We start from the raw sequence: 14,747 nt of genomic DNA on the forward strand, positions 1-14,747 counted from the left end.
CACGTACGCAGCGGCGGCGGCGGCGGCGGCGGCGGCGGCAGCAACAGCAACAACTAGCCGGGCGCGTGCAGTGTTCGGAAGCATCGGAAACATGCCGACATACAAACAAGTGCCGTTCCCGTTTTATGCTGCCGCAGCGAGCGTGGCCGTTCGGGAAAACATGGGTTTATGGGTTCCGAATCGATCCCGATCCCGGGGAAACACGGAAAAATCCGTCCGCATCCGCAGCGGGCGAGGGCTTGTATTAACTTTCGGGTTAGCTTTCCGGACCCGGCAGATTCGGGTGGAATTGCTGATAAGTAAATGCCCTCGGCCACCGGCCCTGGCTCGAAATAGCTTAATCATTTCTTCGATCGTGCTGTGGGACGGTGGCACTTTTTTTTCTTCCGAAATCGATTCCAAAATGCAGTCTGCGTTGCAGTCGTGCCGGAAAGTTCGTGCTTTCGTGCGGGCGCCTTTGGGCTTCCTTGGGGAAAACGGAAAAATCACCCGTTGGTGACACCGTGGAAAGGTCCTAACCTCAGCCAGAGGCAGGCAGAACGGGGTTCCCGGGGGCTACAGGTGCTTCCGGGCGCGCAGCTTGAGCGGAGCTTAGGAGTGGCGAGCGACGAACGACATGGTTACGGTTTCACTCGTCGACCCACAGTCGGCCCACAGTCGGTCTCCGACTTTGGCGACACGTTTACTGAATCCAAACGCATCCAGCCCTTGTTGGTGGAGTTCGTTATTTGTATGATGTTTTAAAGTATGTGTTTAAAGTTTTACAAACAATTTAATTCGCATCAATTCAGTGAGTCACATCCACTCAGAATCAGCAAGTCGATTTTGTGTCAATTTTTTTATTTTGTAATGAGTACGTCGACAACTCAGAGGATAAAATCGTTTTATTATTAGAGAATTTTTATCGTAATAAAAGGTTTAGTTACAGCCAATATTTTAAAGATCTTTTAAACATATAAAATGTTAACAATAATATGGCATGGAATAACATCCTTTTCTTTGCTCAGTTGCCATTTCCAACAATTATCAATTGAAATAATTAAAGAATAGCGAAAGAATGTGCTTCTGCAATTTGAGTTAACATTTATTTGGACTTTAAACATAATTATGTGTGCTAACAAGGGTTCAACTAGCTTCAGAACACCGCGGAATCCACGAGCCAGGTAGTAGCCACCGACGGTAACCTACTGTCACACCGCAAGATGCGGGACCCAGTTGGTTTAGGAGCGAGGCTCGCTTTGCGGAAGGTTTACATTAACCATCGAACACGACGGTGCCCATGCTCATCCGGTAGCCGGCACTGCCGGTAGGACCACTTACCTCAAACGGCGTGGCAGACATCGAACCGAGCCGGAGCCGAGGGGAAGTTGATACTGTTTTCCTCAACAAGTGCAACAAGGCAAACATATTGAAATAAACTTGTCCGAACAATGTCCGAAGGGAGTCCCGAGCTCGGACTAATGCCGTGTGCCAGGCCGCCAGGCCACCAGGGGCCAGGCCGCAGAGCACCAGGAACACGGTGCCGGTTTTAATTTGATGTGACAAGCAGTGAGTGTTTGGAGATGGAGTTCCAGCGGCCGGTTGTCTGTAAGCGTGTGGCGGCTCGTGTTTCCTTGGTCCGTGGTCCCCAACGGCGGTCGTCAGCCAGGACTTTCGCTTCGCCACCCCTCGGATTCGGTTGCTGCTTTCACTTGTTACGCCGCGGCACCCGGCACCCAAGCGGCCCAAGCGCTCCGCAAGTTTGGGTCATCTTTTCTGACAGTGCAGGTACTTAACACGTACGTTAAATGGGATAGTTGGCTTAAATTGAAAAAGTTACCGCGCCGAGCTGTCGTCGGAATCACCACACCCACACACACACACACACCCACGGGTTCTTCGTCCTTGGCCAACAAGTGTACGACGTTCGGCTGTTGATAGGCAACCAGATGCGTCAGCAGACCGTTTATGCGGTGCTTAGCAATGGGGCTGTTCGTTAGCACCGGATTTGTATCGTCACCGTTTGTCGGCCCTTCACAACGACGAAACAAATAACAGAGATCGGGATCGTAATGCAGCTTAGCTGTACGATACCAAACCATTCACAATCCTTGTCTTTCGAGTGTAAAACATCAATAATTTAAACACACAAAATCGGTTTCATACTCGCCCGACAGCAAAAGGCTGTCACTTTGCCGTCGGGAACTTTTAACCCCCGAATGTATGCAATTCGCGTACCATTGTGTAGTTCGAATCGAATCGGAAGAAAGTGAAGTTGTTGGTCGAATGTCCTTCGATACTTTCTTCGATCCCCCGTTCTCACTCCCTCTCTCTCTTCCTCTCTCTCTCTCCCGGTTCCTGTAACCCCGGATCAGGCTCGGAGTGAATGTTTGCAGCATTGAATAAACATGACGGAGCCGGGCGACCGGACCAACGCCGAGCGCACCCACCTGCAACACACGAATTCACGAAACATCCTCACGTTGTCCATTCGCTGTCCGTTTTCTTCTGTGTGTGTGTGTGTTTTTCTTTATGTCGGAGCAGCAAGTAACATCGCAGAAACCGTCCCAACGGTGACGTCCCAACGGAAGATGGACGGGTGTGGTAATCGGTTAAGTTACTCGATAAATTCTGTCGCCCGTCGCACCACCACCGGGCGGGCGGGTCCGAATCGGGCGACAAATCAATGCACTTGAGCATGGGAAAGTATGTTTAACCTGCTTAACGGTGCCTGATGCTGCGGAATAAATTTAAATCGACCATCACGACCCGGCCACCGTGCTGCAGCGAAACTTTCCGGGGTGGCCCCGCCGGGGGGTGAAGCCCCTGGTCGTGTCCCGGTCGTGCGACCCACGGCACGGAAACCTGATGTCCTTTTTCCCATCATTAATCGGTAATCATGGCAAGCTCTGGTGCGCCAGTCGCGTTGGCACTTCAATTTTAGGTGCCCGATTACGGTGGCGGGCTGGCGGGCGGTGTCCTGGGTTCCACCTGGGTGGCCGCTACCCGGCGAAGGGGGGTCGGTGGGGTGGCAGGTCAGGAAGTCTTCCGGAGTCTTGTTTTCGAAGTCTCTTCCGAGCGAGCGGCTCCATCCTTTTCGGCGGTGGACCGATCCCGGCAAAGTGCCTTGCTTGGTGGCTCGCGTTCTTTCCGGTGGGTGGAGGGCGGTGGGGGGATGTGCAACGTCGAGCCCTTTATCGCGACTACATCACGCTGGCTGACATGCTGTCAACCTCCGCTCCAACCGGGACGCTCCGAGGACGAGGACTCGCCGCTTATCTATCGCTGCTGGTAGTGCAACCTCCTGGCGCTGGCGAAGGTTTCCGCTAGTCCGCTTAGCGTTGGTGCGCCACCAGGCTGCCTGGTTGACGGGCTGGCTGGTTGGGTGTTGTGTGAAGAAAAATAAACAACACCTTCACTTCACTTCGACACCGGGGTGTCCACTGGTGGGGCCGCCCGCCCGGTGCGGCTGACTGGCTGCTTCGTGTCTGGCTTTCATGAAATATTCATGCGAACAAAGTTGAAGCTGCATAATTTACGGCACAAGAATCATTATATTAAAATTAGCCAATTCGCAGTTTTTCTCGTTAGCCGCCGTCGTCGTCGTTCGGCGGCTTTTTTGTCCTCCGACCCGAAGGTTACACCTTCGCAGCCATTTTGGGCCTTCCAGCAGATCGGACTTCGGGCAGGACTTCGTTCCCGCCCGACCGGGAGGAGTCCCAGATTAACACGGGCCACGTTTGGCCTTTGCCAGGACTCCTGCAGAGGTCCGTAATTGGCGAAGTGACTGTGGGCGTGTGTGTGCGTGTGTGTGTCGGTCGGAAATGTCAACAAAAGGGCACACCGGGATCTTGCCTTGCCACCAGTAATTTAAATGATGGATTTGTAGGCTAGCGAGTTAGATGTAGAGAATAACCTGGAACACCCGTGGGCCCCGTACGTAATTTATTCATATTTTAGTTACTTATCGCGACTTACACGGAACTAGCTTAACCGCTCTGTTGTCGAGTGCGAGCGCTCACATTCTGGAAGGAAGTGAAGCCAACATTTGAAGACACTTGCCCGTGTTCGTATCCCGTATTGTTCCCGGGCCGGGTTGATAAGCGAATGTTCACTGAAGATCCCGCGTCCCGGGTTCCCGCGTATTGTACCAAAAGGCCAACGCACGGCCCGAGGCTCGCACGGCTTGATGATGGGGGTTTTTCTTTGGGCCACGAAATTGAGATTAAATTTCTCGGCCGAATCGGGCCGGGCAGTAAAATTAGCATTTTACATTGTGCCGGCTCCGGCACCGGGAGGCCTCCCCGCTGTTTCTTTTTCCGGGTTTGCCTGGGAGGAGTACCCGGTTTGAGATAAATATTTTCATTTTTAAAATGGCCCCGACGATGACGGGCCAGAGTTGCCAAGATTACAACCGTTCGCCCCGCGTGATGGTTTAATTCGGTATAATGTAACAATTTATTTAACATGCGAATAAAAGACATGCGTTCGCGGAGTGACAGCCACCTCTCGAGCTGCCTTTCGGCATAGAAATGGGTGGGTGATGTTGTTTCGCGCGGAGCCATCGCAAAAGTTTTCGGTGCTTGGTTGGAAAGTAAAATGCCAAAAGTAAAAACGGTAATAGAGGGAAAAAGGTAAGGCAAATTATTTTCCACCCCATCCGCAGTAGGGCCGGCCGGGGAAGCGGGGTCCGGTTCCGGCGAAGGGATTGTACTTCCTTGCCATTCCGGTTCCCGTTTCCACCGGGTGCTACCGGGGGAACTCGGCAACCGAACGCCCGTTAGCATCGATTGGCAGCAACCGGTAACGGTAGCTGCATTGTTTGGAAACTGTTGCTGAGCTACGGAGCAGCAGTCAGGTTGAAGTTGCTGTACCAGCGCCAGCCGCCGCGCATGATGAACTTTCCTGGCCCGAACCCGGGGGCCCCCCCCCCCCCCCCCCCCTTAGGCAGGCCCCTGGGTTCGGACCGGTTTCGGAAAATGGATGATTACTACACCGACGCCCGGAGAGCCGAGGAACGTTAAAGCACCAAATTGCATCAGCATAAATCAAATTAGGTAACACCTGGTTCATAAATTGTAGTAGTGCCGCGAAGGTGTAGTAGTGCCGTGTTGGTACACCGGCACCGGCGGCGGGCAACTAGTTCCCGGCCAGCCAGTCCAGCCAGCCAGTCAGTATCGGCCGTTGGCAGCCGGTTAGTCGAGCTCCTTGTGCCCCAGGAACACCGGCTTTTTCGCCTTTTTCTAATGAGCCACTGCTGCTGCTGGTGCTGCTGCCAATGCAATGCGCCTCTCGGATGCGAGGCTCCTCGAGGTGGAGTACGTGGGACGTTCGACTACCGACCATCGGCAGTCCTTCTCCTTCTACGGCGTGATCTACGGCCACATCAGTTACGGGGAGTACTTAAAATTTTGGCAGTTATCAACTTTCGGAACGTAATCAACCTGGCGTGGCGTGCCGGGAGATGCTTTCGGTGGCTGGTTTTCGGACCGGACCACTTGGAAGGTGAGACATTTTATCACCTTCTCTTGAGGTGAAGTGCGAAAAATTTACATTCCGCTGGTGCAGCTTTTCCCGAAGCCGAGGTTGGGTTTAGATTTCTGTAGTCTGAGTTTCTAAGTGAATGCTGGTGCCGCACGGAAGCCATAGCTTATCGTTGCGTCCGTGAAGTTGATGGGCTTATTTATTGCGTTTTCATTTTCGTAAAGACGAACGTCATTTTATTCAATGTACCTAAAACGGTTATGGTACTTCGCAACGCAAAGCCACCACGTTACTAACTTAAGCAATAAGTGCGAAATTAGAACAAAACCTCTGGATCTTGTTTCTGGATTGGATGTGCTCGGGAGTTCGTTAGAGGATTTTTTGGTTCTGTTTTATGGCCCTTTTAATCTATATTGGATTATAGCAAATTATTGTCCAAAATTAGGCGGTCTTCTAAACTTTGCACTTTTTGTGTCGATTTTCGGGGCCTCATATCATAAAGTACATTACAGTTTAACGGAAGTAATTCCAAACCGGGAGTAGAATTAGGGAACAAAACCGAAACTCGATTTCAACACAGTGTCCTGCGCGGTAACACGAGGGTCAAGTATTCGGTAGTTTTGCAAACAAATCGCGGACAAATTCGCTGTGAACAAAAAGTCATAGAATTCTAAAATAAATATAGTTACTTTTACTACTTACTCGAACCTTTCCAGAACCTTGGCATTAGGGAAATCTTATTGAACTCTGGATCTTCAACGGAATCGGAACTTTAACAGACTTACGGAAATGCACGAACCGAACTAAACAATAAAAGGTTGCTTGTTTCAAGCAGAAGACCAGAATCGGACAATTGCAACACCCAGAAAGGAAGGACAAACAGTGTACAGTTAATGAGAGAAAACACAATGCATACAGTTCAAATGCACTCAACATAGAGCGACTTTCGAATAAACCTAACCGTTTCGCTGAAACACAATGGCAGCGGCCAAGATGGCAGTCGGAGTTTTCGCACCCATCACCGCGCGGTGTTGTTGATTTCAATTAGCCGAAAAGATGATAATAATAATTGCAAAGCAGAAACCGGCAACAAACAACTTGCAACAAACACGCGGCCTGAGCCTGAGCCTGAGCTCGAGCCTGAAAGGTGTGTGCGCGACTCGCCCCGGGGCGGGCTTGAAAAAATCACCTCCGTTTGTAGTCCATTAACTTTTTCCATTTCAGTAGTTTCTCGTCTTTACTATTGTTTGTTGTGCCTTTTTTTCGCCTGTGCGCCTGTGCGCCTGTGGGACGACGGGCAGGATTTTCGCCGTGCGCCCGTGTTTCGCCCCGGCGTTCGTCCTCGTTATCTCACGGGTGCCACTGCAAAACTAGCCGGAGGTTTAACCTTACTTCGGGTTTGTTTTTTCTCCGTGGAATGAAAAAAGGGAAAGAAAAGGGAACCATCGTCCGCTTAGTGGCTCAACACAGCTCAACGCTTCGGTGGAGCAGTTTTTCAACTTAATTATCGTTTTGGTAATTGCACCTTTTCAACAGTTTGGAACTAACCAACCGTGTGCCGACTCTGCGGTGGGCGACTCCAGGCCGCGGCGCTGTCGTCGATTAAGGTGAGGTTCACTATTCGCAGTCGCATCAAAGCGAGGTGCGAACCGCCCGGTGGGTGGTATGCAGAAAACTGGGAAAGCATAAAAATAGATGAGGAAAACCCCGAACCCGAACCCGGACTGCAGAGGCTGGTGGAAGAAAACGAAAGAAAAAAAAACGCACAGAAGTAAATTCTGCCCAAAAGCAGCACGAGAATCATTTATAACACGAACCCTCGTCCACTGCACTCGGACCAGGTTGCCACCCCGCGATGAGGTTTTTGCCGTTCCGTCCGCGTCTCATCGGTGGGGCGTGAAATCCAGCATTCCGAAATTGGGTGTGCAAAAAACTGGCTCCTCTCGAACAGCGGCACTTCCGGTGGTTTCGGAAAACTCCAGACTGCGCTCCGTTAGTCTCTCTCTCTCTCGCTCTGTCTGGCTCACATCAAACTAACCGTCAAAGTTGGGTTTGAAACTGTGTTCAAACCATCCGTGCCGGTTCCGTGTCACACAAATGTCCACCCCGTTCCGACCGGCGACCACCAGTTGGCGACGGCAGCGGCGGCCATTTGCAACAAATGGTTATTGTTTTGGGCGCCACGGCGGTGAAAATGGATAATTTAGCGAAAATAATAATTATTACCGCAGGATGGCCCGCCGGGTTGGCCCGGACGAACGGACGGACGGGGCCGGTGATGACAACTGGCTTTCGTCGTGGCCGTGGTCGATTTGCTAATTTGCCACACACGGAACTGCCAGGTGCCACCGGTAGGTGCGGGTCTTGATCCCTGCGGATCCGTGCGCCGCAGAAGTTCGCCTGTGAGAGGTGAAAGTGAGTTGCGTTTTTTTTTCTGTGGCCACTTCTTCCGGACCGTGTAACACGATCCATCAAGGGGCCCGAAAGGGTGGCCGTTTGAGGTCTGTTGGTGGAAGCAGCAGGTATCTGGAGGCGAAGGCGACAAAGAATTTTATGCTTTATGCGCGTCGATTATTGTGCCTCTTTCGAGGTTACGTGACACATATTTTTTGGGTGATGAATTTATGATTGCCGGAGAACTCTGGTACGATTGGCCCCGTTGCGTGAGCAACACCTGCATTATGCTGGGTTGGCGAGGTCAACACTCTGTCAACACAATGTGGTACGAAAGGTGGCTCATTTAATCATTATTTTCATGTTTTGATTAAAGCCTAGCGAACCGGGGAACTATTTTATGCTCACAGACTATACGATCCCAAGGAACGCTTCATAACAGTTGATGTCAAAATGTTTGATTTGTAATGATAATTCGTTTGTTTTACTATCGGTCCAGCGCAGGTTGATGATCCACGGAAGGACAATAATAATTAATTGTTACAATAATAATAGTGGGCAATCAAACGAAATAAACGAAAGTGAAATAAGAGTAACTTTCATACGCTTTAATAATTATTTTTATTGGTTGAGTCTAAGTCAACGATAGTAACTGTAGAGGATAAATAGATCCCGAACACTGTCGATGCGTTTGATTTCACTATAAGTCAGCGCAGATTTACATCATCGACATAAATTTACACTCCGACAGCAAAACGGATAGATCCTTTGCGATAGACTTGAAATGCTGATAAAAGACGATAAAACGATGTCATTATTTAAAAATTAAATAAAAATTATTTTGGAATATGCTTATATCAACAAATGGGGCGTTTGTGTTAAAGTTGATTCAGTATCAGTGACCGAGTGACTAACATCTGCTTTATGAGAACTGAATGGCCGGTGCGATACACTCGAATGGTCTCTGAATGATGTTCGACATCGACATTCATGAATGTTTAAATTTGAAATAAAGTTATCAATTGAATTAAAACATTTCAGAACAGAATAAATACATTTCTTTGCTTGTCATGTGAACTCAAGAAGGTGGTGGCATGCCGGGTAGGGGACAAAATTAGAAAAAGTGTGCAAATTTTGCATTGTTCGTGATAAAGAGTAAAACTGTCAACATGATTAAAAGTACCATGGTAGATTCCATTCGGATTAGCAAGAAACGGATCTCCTAGAAGGTGCGTTTGCATTTTAGATCATAGCAAACATTCACAAACCCCTTTCACACGGTAATAAACCATCCCAATGGGTAGCTCAATGTGCGACAAATATTTCACTTCAAAGTGTTGGACAGCAAACGGAAACATGGAAAGGCTTTCGCAAGGTACTGGCACACAGGGGGGCGATATGGATGCCGTCGCATCGACAACCGCGCGCATAATTAGCCACACGCTTAACATACCACAAAAGCCATATTTGTCGACCGCCGGCGAGGCGTATCGAATTTGATTGAAAGAATTACTGTGGGCCAAACACACCGGAACACATCGCGGGCAAACCAATAGGAAGCCGCGGGCATATAGAGAGAGAGAGAGCGAGATGAATGGAAAGGAAAAAAAGGTACCAATAAATGTCAAGCCGGCGGGCAACCGACATCCTGCGCCCGGAACATCCTGCACATCCTGGGGCCCGGGTCCCGGGTCCCGGACCCCGGATGTGCAATTGAATTTTGTGTCAGCCTTAATTATTCAGCTAAGAGAGCTAAGCGAACACATAAATAATGCCGAGGAAAATGCAGCTTCGCCCGCTCCTGGGGCCTCGCCTCGCTGGCCTTTTCAGCAAGGGCGGAAGGGGGGGGGGGGGTCTGAGCCGTAACGAACGATGCGTTTTTCCGGCGGCAACCAAACATGGCGGCCATCCGATGCGGCCCCGGGGGCGTATTTGGCGTTTGGTTTTGATTTTCCCGGCATTATTGTTTAGAATTTATGCGTTATTCATTCATCGCCCGGTTCCGGTGGCCGGTGGGCCGCTTTCTGTAAAGTGGCCGCCCCAGGCCCAGGCTCCTGAAGCCGCCCCCCCCGGTACCGCGGTATATCAAAATGCGTGACAATGCGACAATTTATGCTGTACGCGGACCCGGCCACTGGGCCCCGGAAGTGGTGGACCGAGCGAGACAGCATATATGCGATATCAAATAAGAAAAAAAAACGAACCGGAATGTCACACACTCAAATGCAATGCGTTAATTGAAAAGTATGCGAACATAAAACAAAACATTACCCCAAACCGAACCGAACCGGGGGCGATGGGTGGCGACATGGGTGATGGGCGCGTATGTGCGACTGCCAGGACCATACACCGGTCGGTCGCATAAAAGGGTCGCAGTTGCATGATTCATTTGCTCGCATGGCCACAGTAATGGCGGTCCGAGCGGCCACTTCCTGGTAACCGGGTGGCCATTTTTTTGTTGTTCTGGGGGGGCTGGTCAGTGTGGGAGAGTTGCCAAAAAAAGTCGCCAAACCGATCCGCAATTACGCGACCATGTCCGCCGCGACAGCATCCGACGGTGCGCGTGTTTGGGTTGTAAACTTCGTGACAATACGTGTATGTGTTGGTTAGTTGTTTTTCTTTTCAAGTTGGGCCTTTTTCCAATGTTGTCGGTAAACCACCACCTGGACGACCCATCGGGCCACCCGCAAATTGGCAGGGGATCGGGGCCCGAAACATAAGAGAGGCTGCCGGGATGAGCCGCGATGATTAGAGGTCGGGTTGGGTCAGGCTTCCCCTGTTGGGGGGTCATGTTTGAGGCGTAAGTTGGGCACTCCACCGTGGGCCTGGGCAATGTTGCTGGTTCGTTATTGTAATGAGCGAATAAATTAGATGATTCAATTAGAAGCCGGCGGCCATCGGGTCGCGGCGGCTCAAGTGGCGCGGCAGACGAATAAATGACTGATTTAAGGGATGATTAAGTTTGTCAAGGACTGTGGCTAATAAAATTAGTCGCCCCAGCGGCCAGCTGTTACAGGCAGTGGAAATAGTTATTTTGCCTTAATGAGGTTTACGAGGTGCTCGAGAGGTCAGTGCTCCGTGGTGCACGTGCATACCGTTGGGGAGCAGCCAGGTTCCACTTGGCAGCCAGACAGCCAGGTTCAAGCCATGTGTCGGTTCCACTTTTTTAAACCCATGGTGTCTGCTTTACGTTTACTGTCGTTTAGTAGTGTTCAGTCGTTTTCATGCTTCTGGTTCTTTTTCCTATCTGTTTTTAGTCACTTTTACTCCTTGACTCTTTGTTGATTGAACGCAACTATTTACTGTTTGTTGCATTTTGTATCGTTAGTGTTTTACAATTGGCAGTTCTATTTCAAACTCCTTTAGCTTTTTTGCTCGATGATTTTTCTTTTTGCCGTGTTTTCGTACATTGATTTTGTTGGTAATAGTCAAACACCGCGACCGTTCCGTATCTTGAAGTCCTTTATTATCGATCACGAAAGAAGCGATCCGAAAGAAGCGACTCAAAATTAGTCCGTCTGGTCCGGCGTTTCGCTTATCACTCCCGGTTCTTTCGTAATGCCAAGAGTGTCCCAGAGAGTGTCGACCGATGATCCTACCTCTCTCACTCGTGAGTCGATCGGTGATCATCTCTCTTGGCTCGTTGGCTTGGCTTGGCTCGTATGCGGGTCTTCAGCTTGTTTGCAGCCTGGCATGCAAGCTAGCTGGCTGGCTGGCGGCTAGCTGGCTCTACCAATATCGGCGGCTATTGGTAACACTCCCCCCCAGTACGACGACGCGGTTGTCGGTTGACGTCTTCGTACGATAGCCTGCTAGCGGCCGCCGCGCCTGACAGTTTGTGTATTGTTTACCTGCGCTATCTTGTCTCGTCTGTCAGGCTGTCTGTTGCTGTTGTTTTCCCGCTTCTACGTTACGTTTTCAATCAACACGTTCGCTATCAACCTCTCTCCCTGCTAATGCCTTTGGTGAGGCCTGATTATTACGTATTTCGCGATTTACTAGTACCTCTCTTCTAGGGTTTTCGTGCGGCCTCGCGGCCTATGCCCTTGCCGGGCATCCCTAATTCTATGCCCTCGCCGGGCATCCCTAATTCTATGCCCTTGCCGGACGTGCTATGCCCTCGCCGGGCATCCCTAATTCTATGCCCTTGCCGGGCCGGGTATTGTTTCGGGGTAGCTTGGGATCGGCTATTACTACCACGTCACCGATGGAAGCCGCTAACGGCGTCGCTAGATTGTCCGGGTTCATTTTAAGCTTATGGGACAGTAAACTCACAGCCACGCGCACGAAGTCGAGAACGAAGCGCGAAGTGGTCGCCGTAAACATGCTCGACGACTCGCCGCTCATGATCGAACCGACGGTGGTCGCAAAGATAGACACAAGGAACGCCGCCACGATCGCTTGCACCTGTACCAACGCTATGTGGCCAAGGACCATTCCGCCGCTCGGGTGGCTGGGATCGCCACCACCTCCGACCGCATCTCTTCCTGCCGCGTCACCATCGCCATCGCCACCAGCATTGTCCAGCTGCGCCCGCTTCGCCACTAGGATGCATCCGACGACCACCCATTTGGCCGTCACCGCGGGCTCCTCCGAGCGCGCCGGTTCTCGCCCGGCGGTGGCTGCTCCTTGGCCGCAGTGTACACCGCCTAGCAGTTGTTCAGGGTCAGGCGGTCGGCCGACGTGTTGTCCGGCGCGTCCTTCCCGAGATTCATTAGCGCCAACAGTTCGCCGGAGTGCGAGTACTTGGCCGTGCTCCTCGCCATCCCGCTCGGGGTCAGCAGGAGGTTCGTCGCGATCGACAGCCGCGTCGTGAGGTTGTAGCGCGCGATCTGGTTCACGTACTACAGCCTGTGGAGGTGGTTTCGGTAGTTGCTGTGCGTCGGCACGAACGTGGACGCCTTCGAGAGCGGATAAGGCGCCATCGGCACCTTCTCGCGCTCCGTGTTGGCCGTGTGGCGCCTCTTCGGCACCGATCTCCTCGTCGCTGCTACTGCTGCTACCGGCGGCACTGCAACTTCTGCTTCCGTTGCTGTCTCCATCGTCCTCTTCGCTGCTATGGCTGCTGCACTCAGTTGAGTTGCGATTACGTTTCTTTTCGTAGTGCTCTGCCCATGGGGCAGCTGCACCGGGTACCACCAGTCCAGTGGCTGCTGCGCCTTGACTGTTGTTGCCGTGGCGGTCAGCATCGTCGGGAGCTTTACCTCGATCCCGACTCACGCGCGAATCCTGCACCAGCAGATTGCGCGCACTAGACGCTTGATCGCCGCTCGGTAGCAGCGCGTTGTTCACGAACACGTGGCCTCCGACAACCATGGGTCTGGCCGTCACCGAAAGCTCCTTACCGTTGTTGCCGTGGCGGTCAGCATCGTCGGGAGATTTACCTCGATCCCGGCTCACGCGCGAATCCTGCACCAGCAGATTGCGCGCACTAGACGCTTGATCGCCGCTCGGTAGCAGCGCGTTGTTCACGAACACGTGGCCTCCGACAACCATGGGTCTGGCCGTCACCGAACGCTCCTTACCGTTGTTGCCGTGGCGGTCAGCATCGTCGGGAGATTTACCTCGATCCCGACTCACGCGCGAATCCTGCACCAGCAGATTGCGCGCACTAGACGCTTGATCGCCGCTCGGTAGCAGCGCGTTGTTCACGAACACGTGGCCTCCGACAACCATGGGTCTGGCCGTCACCGAAAGCTCCTTACCGTTGTTGCCGTGGCGGTCAGCATCGTCGGGAGATTTACCTCGATCCCGACTCACGCGCGAATCCTGCACCAGCAGATTGCGCGCACTAGACGCTTGATCGCCGCTCGGTAGCAGCGCGTTGTTCACGAACACGTGGCCTCCGACAACCATGGGTCTGGCCGTCACCGAAAGCTCCTTACTGCGCGTCGGGTTGTCATCGGTGAGCAGCAAACTTTCGGCGACATGCACGGTCCCGCACCGCACCTCACCGATACGATCGACGATCAAACGATCCACTTCGATGGTGTCTATCGGTGGTGGTTCCTGCTCGGCAGCACCGTTCTCCGCGTGCCGTTGCTTGTGGGCCGCATTGTTCAGCACCTTCACGTCGGGCCGTTTCATCTGGTCGGCTTGCGACGTCCTGTGCTCCGCGTCATCCACTTCCATGGCAACTGCTGCTACTGGTGCTGCTGCGACTGATTTTCCCATATCGACTGCAGCCGCGGCACGATCGGCTGATTGCTCCTCTGACAAGTCTGGCTTCCTTGCCTCCTTTCCCCGTAAGCTGCCGTTGAGTCTCGTGCGGCTCGTATTTAAGCTGCTATTCTTCGCCGACACACCGAGCGTCGTTGGTTTGTCGTCTCCATTAAACACTGTGATGCCGCCGCTCTTGCGGCCGAATCGCTTCGTTGGCGGCAGGATACTAACACATCCATTCACCTCGCATCGCTTGGTGGTCGATGCAGTCTCGTCCCTTAGCGCGACAGTGTTCTTATCTTCCAACGCAGGTAGCGGTCCTTCTATCACACGCACGAAATTGTCCCGAACCGTACCACTACGATCAATTCCGATCGGTTTTGAAGGTCTCGTTGGTGCTCGCATTCCGTACACTGCTCCGGGTACCGTTGCTCCACACTGTTTGGCAAGGCCTGTTTGCCTGTGCGTAGAGGGCTTACTTGTGGTCGTGAAGCGATTCCTGTTGGCCATTTTGGTCGGAGGTAAAATTGCCACCGTTCGGCTGGCGACCGCCATTGGGCGAATGTCGTCCACTTGCACGGCGTAGGGGTCACTGGCACGGCGTTGCGTAACGGTCGCAGGCTGCCGACGGCTTGGACCTGCGATCGGCTTCACATTGACCGTTCGGCGTCCTTTCCGCTCATCCATTGCTGCGATTATATCGTACTTAGATTCGAGGTAGTATTTGA

The sequence above is a fragment of the Anopheles cruzii genome, chromosome 2 (genome assembly GCF_943734635.1).
Source record: "Anopheles cruzii chromosome 2, idAnoCruzAS_RS32_06, whole genome shotgun sequence".
In the NCBI taxonomy this organism is placed as follows: domain Eukaryota; kingdom Metazoa; phylum Arthropoda; class Insecta; order Diptera; family Culicidae; genus Anopheles; species Anopheles cruzii.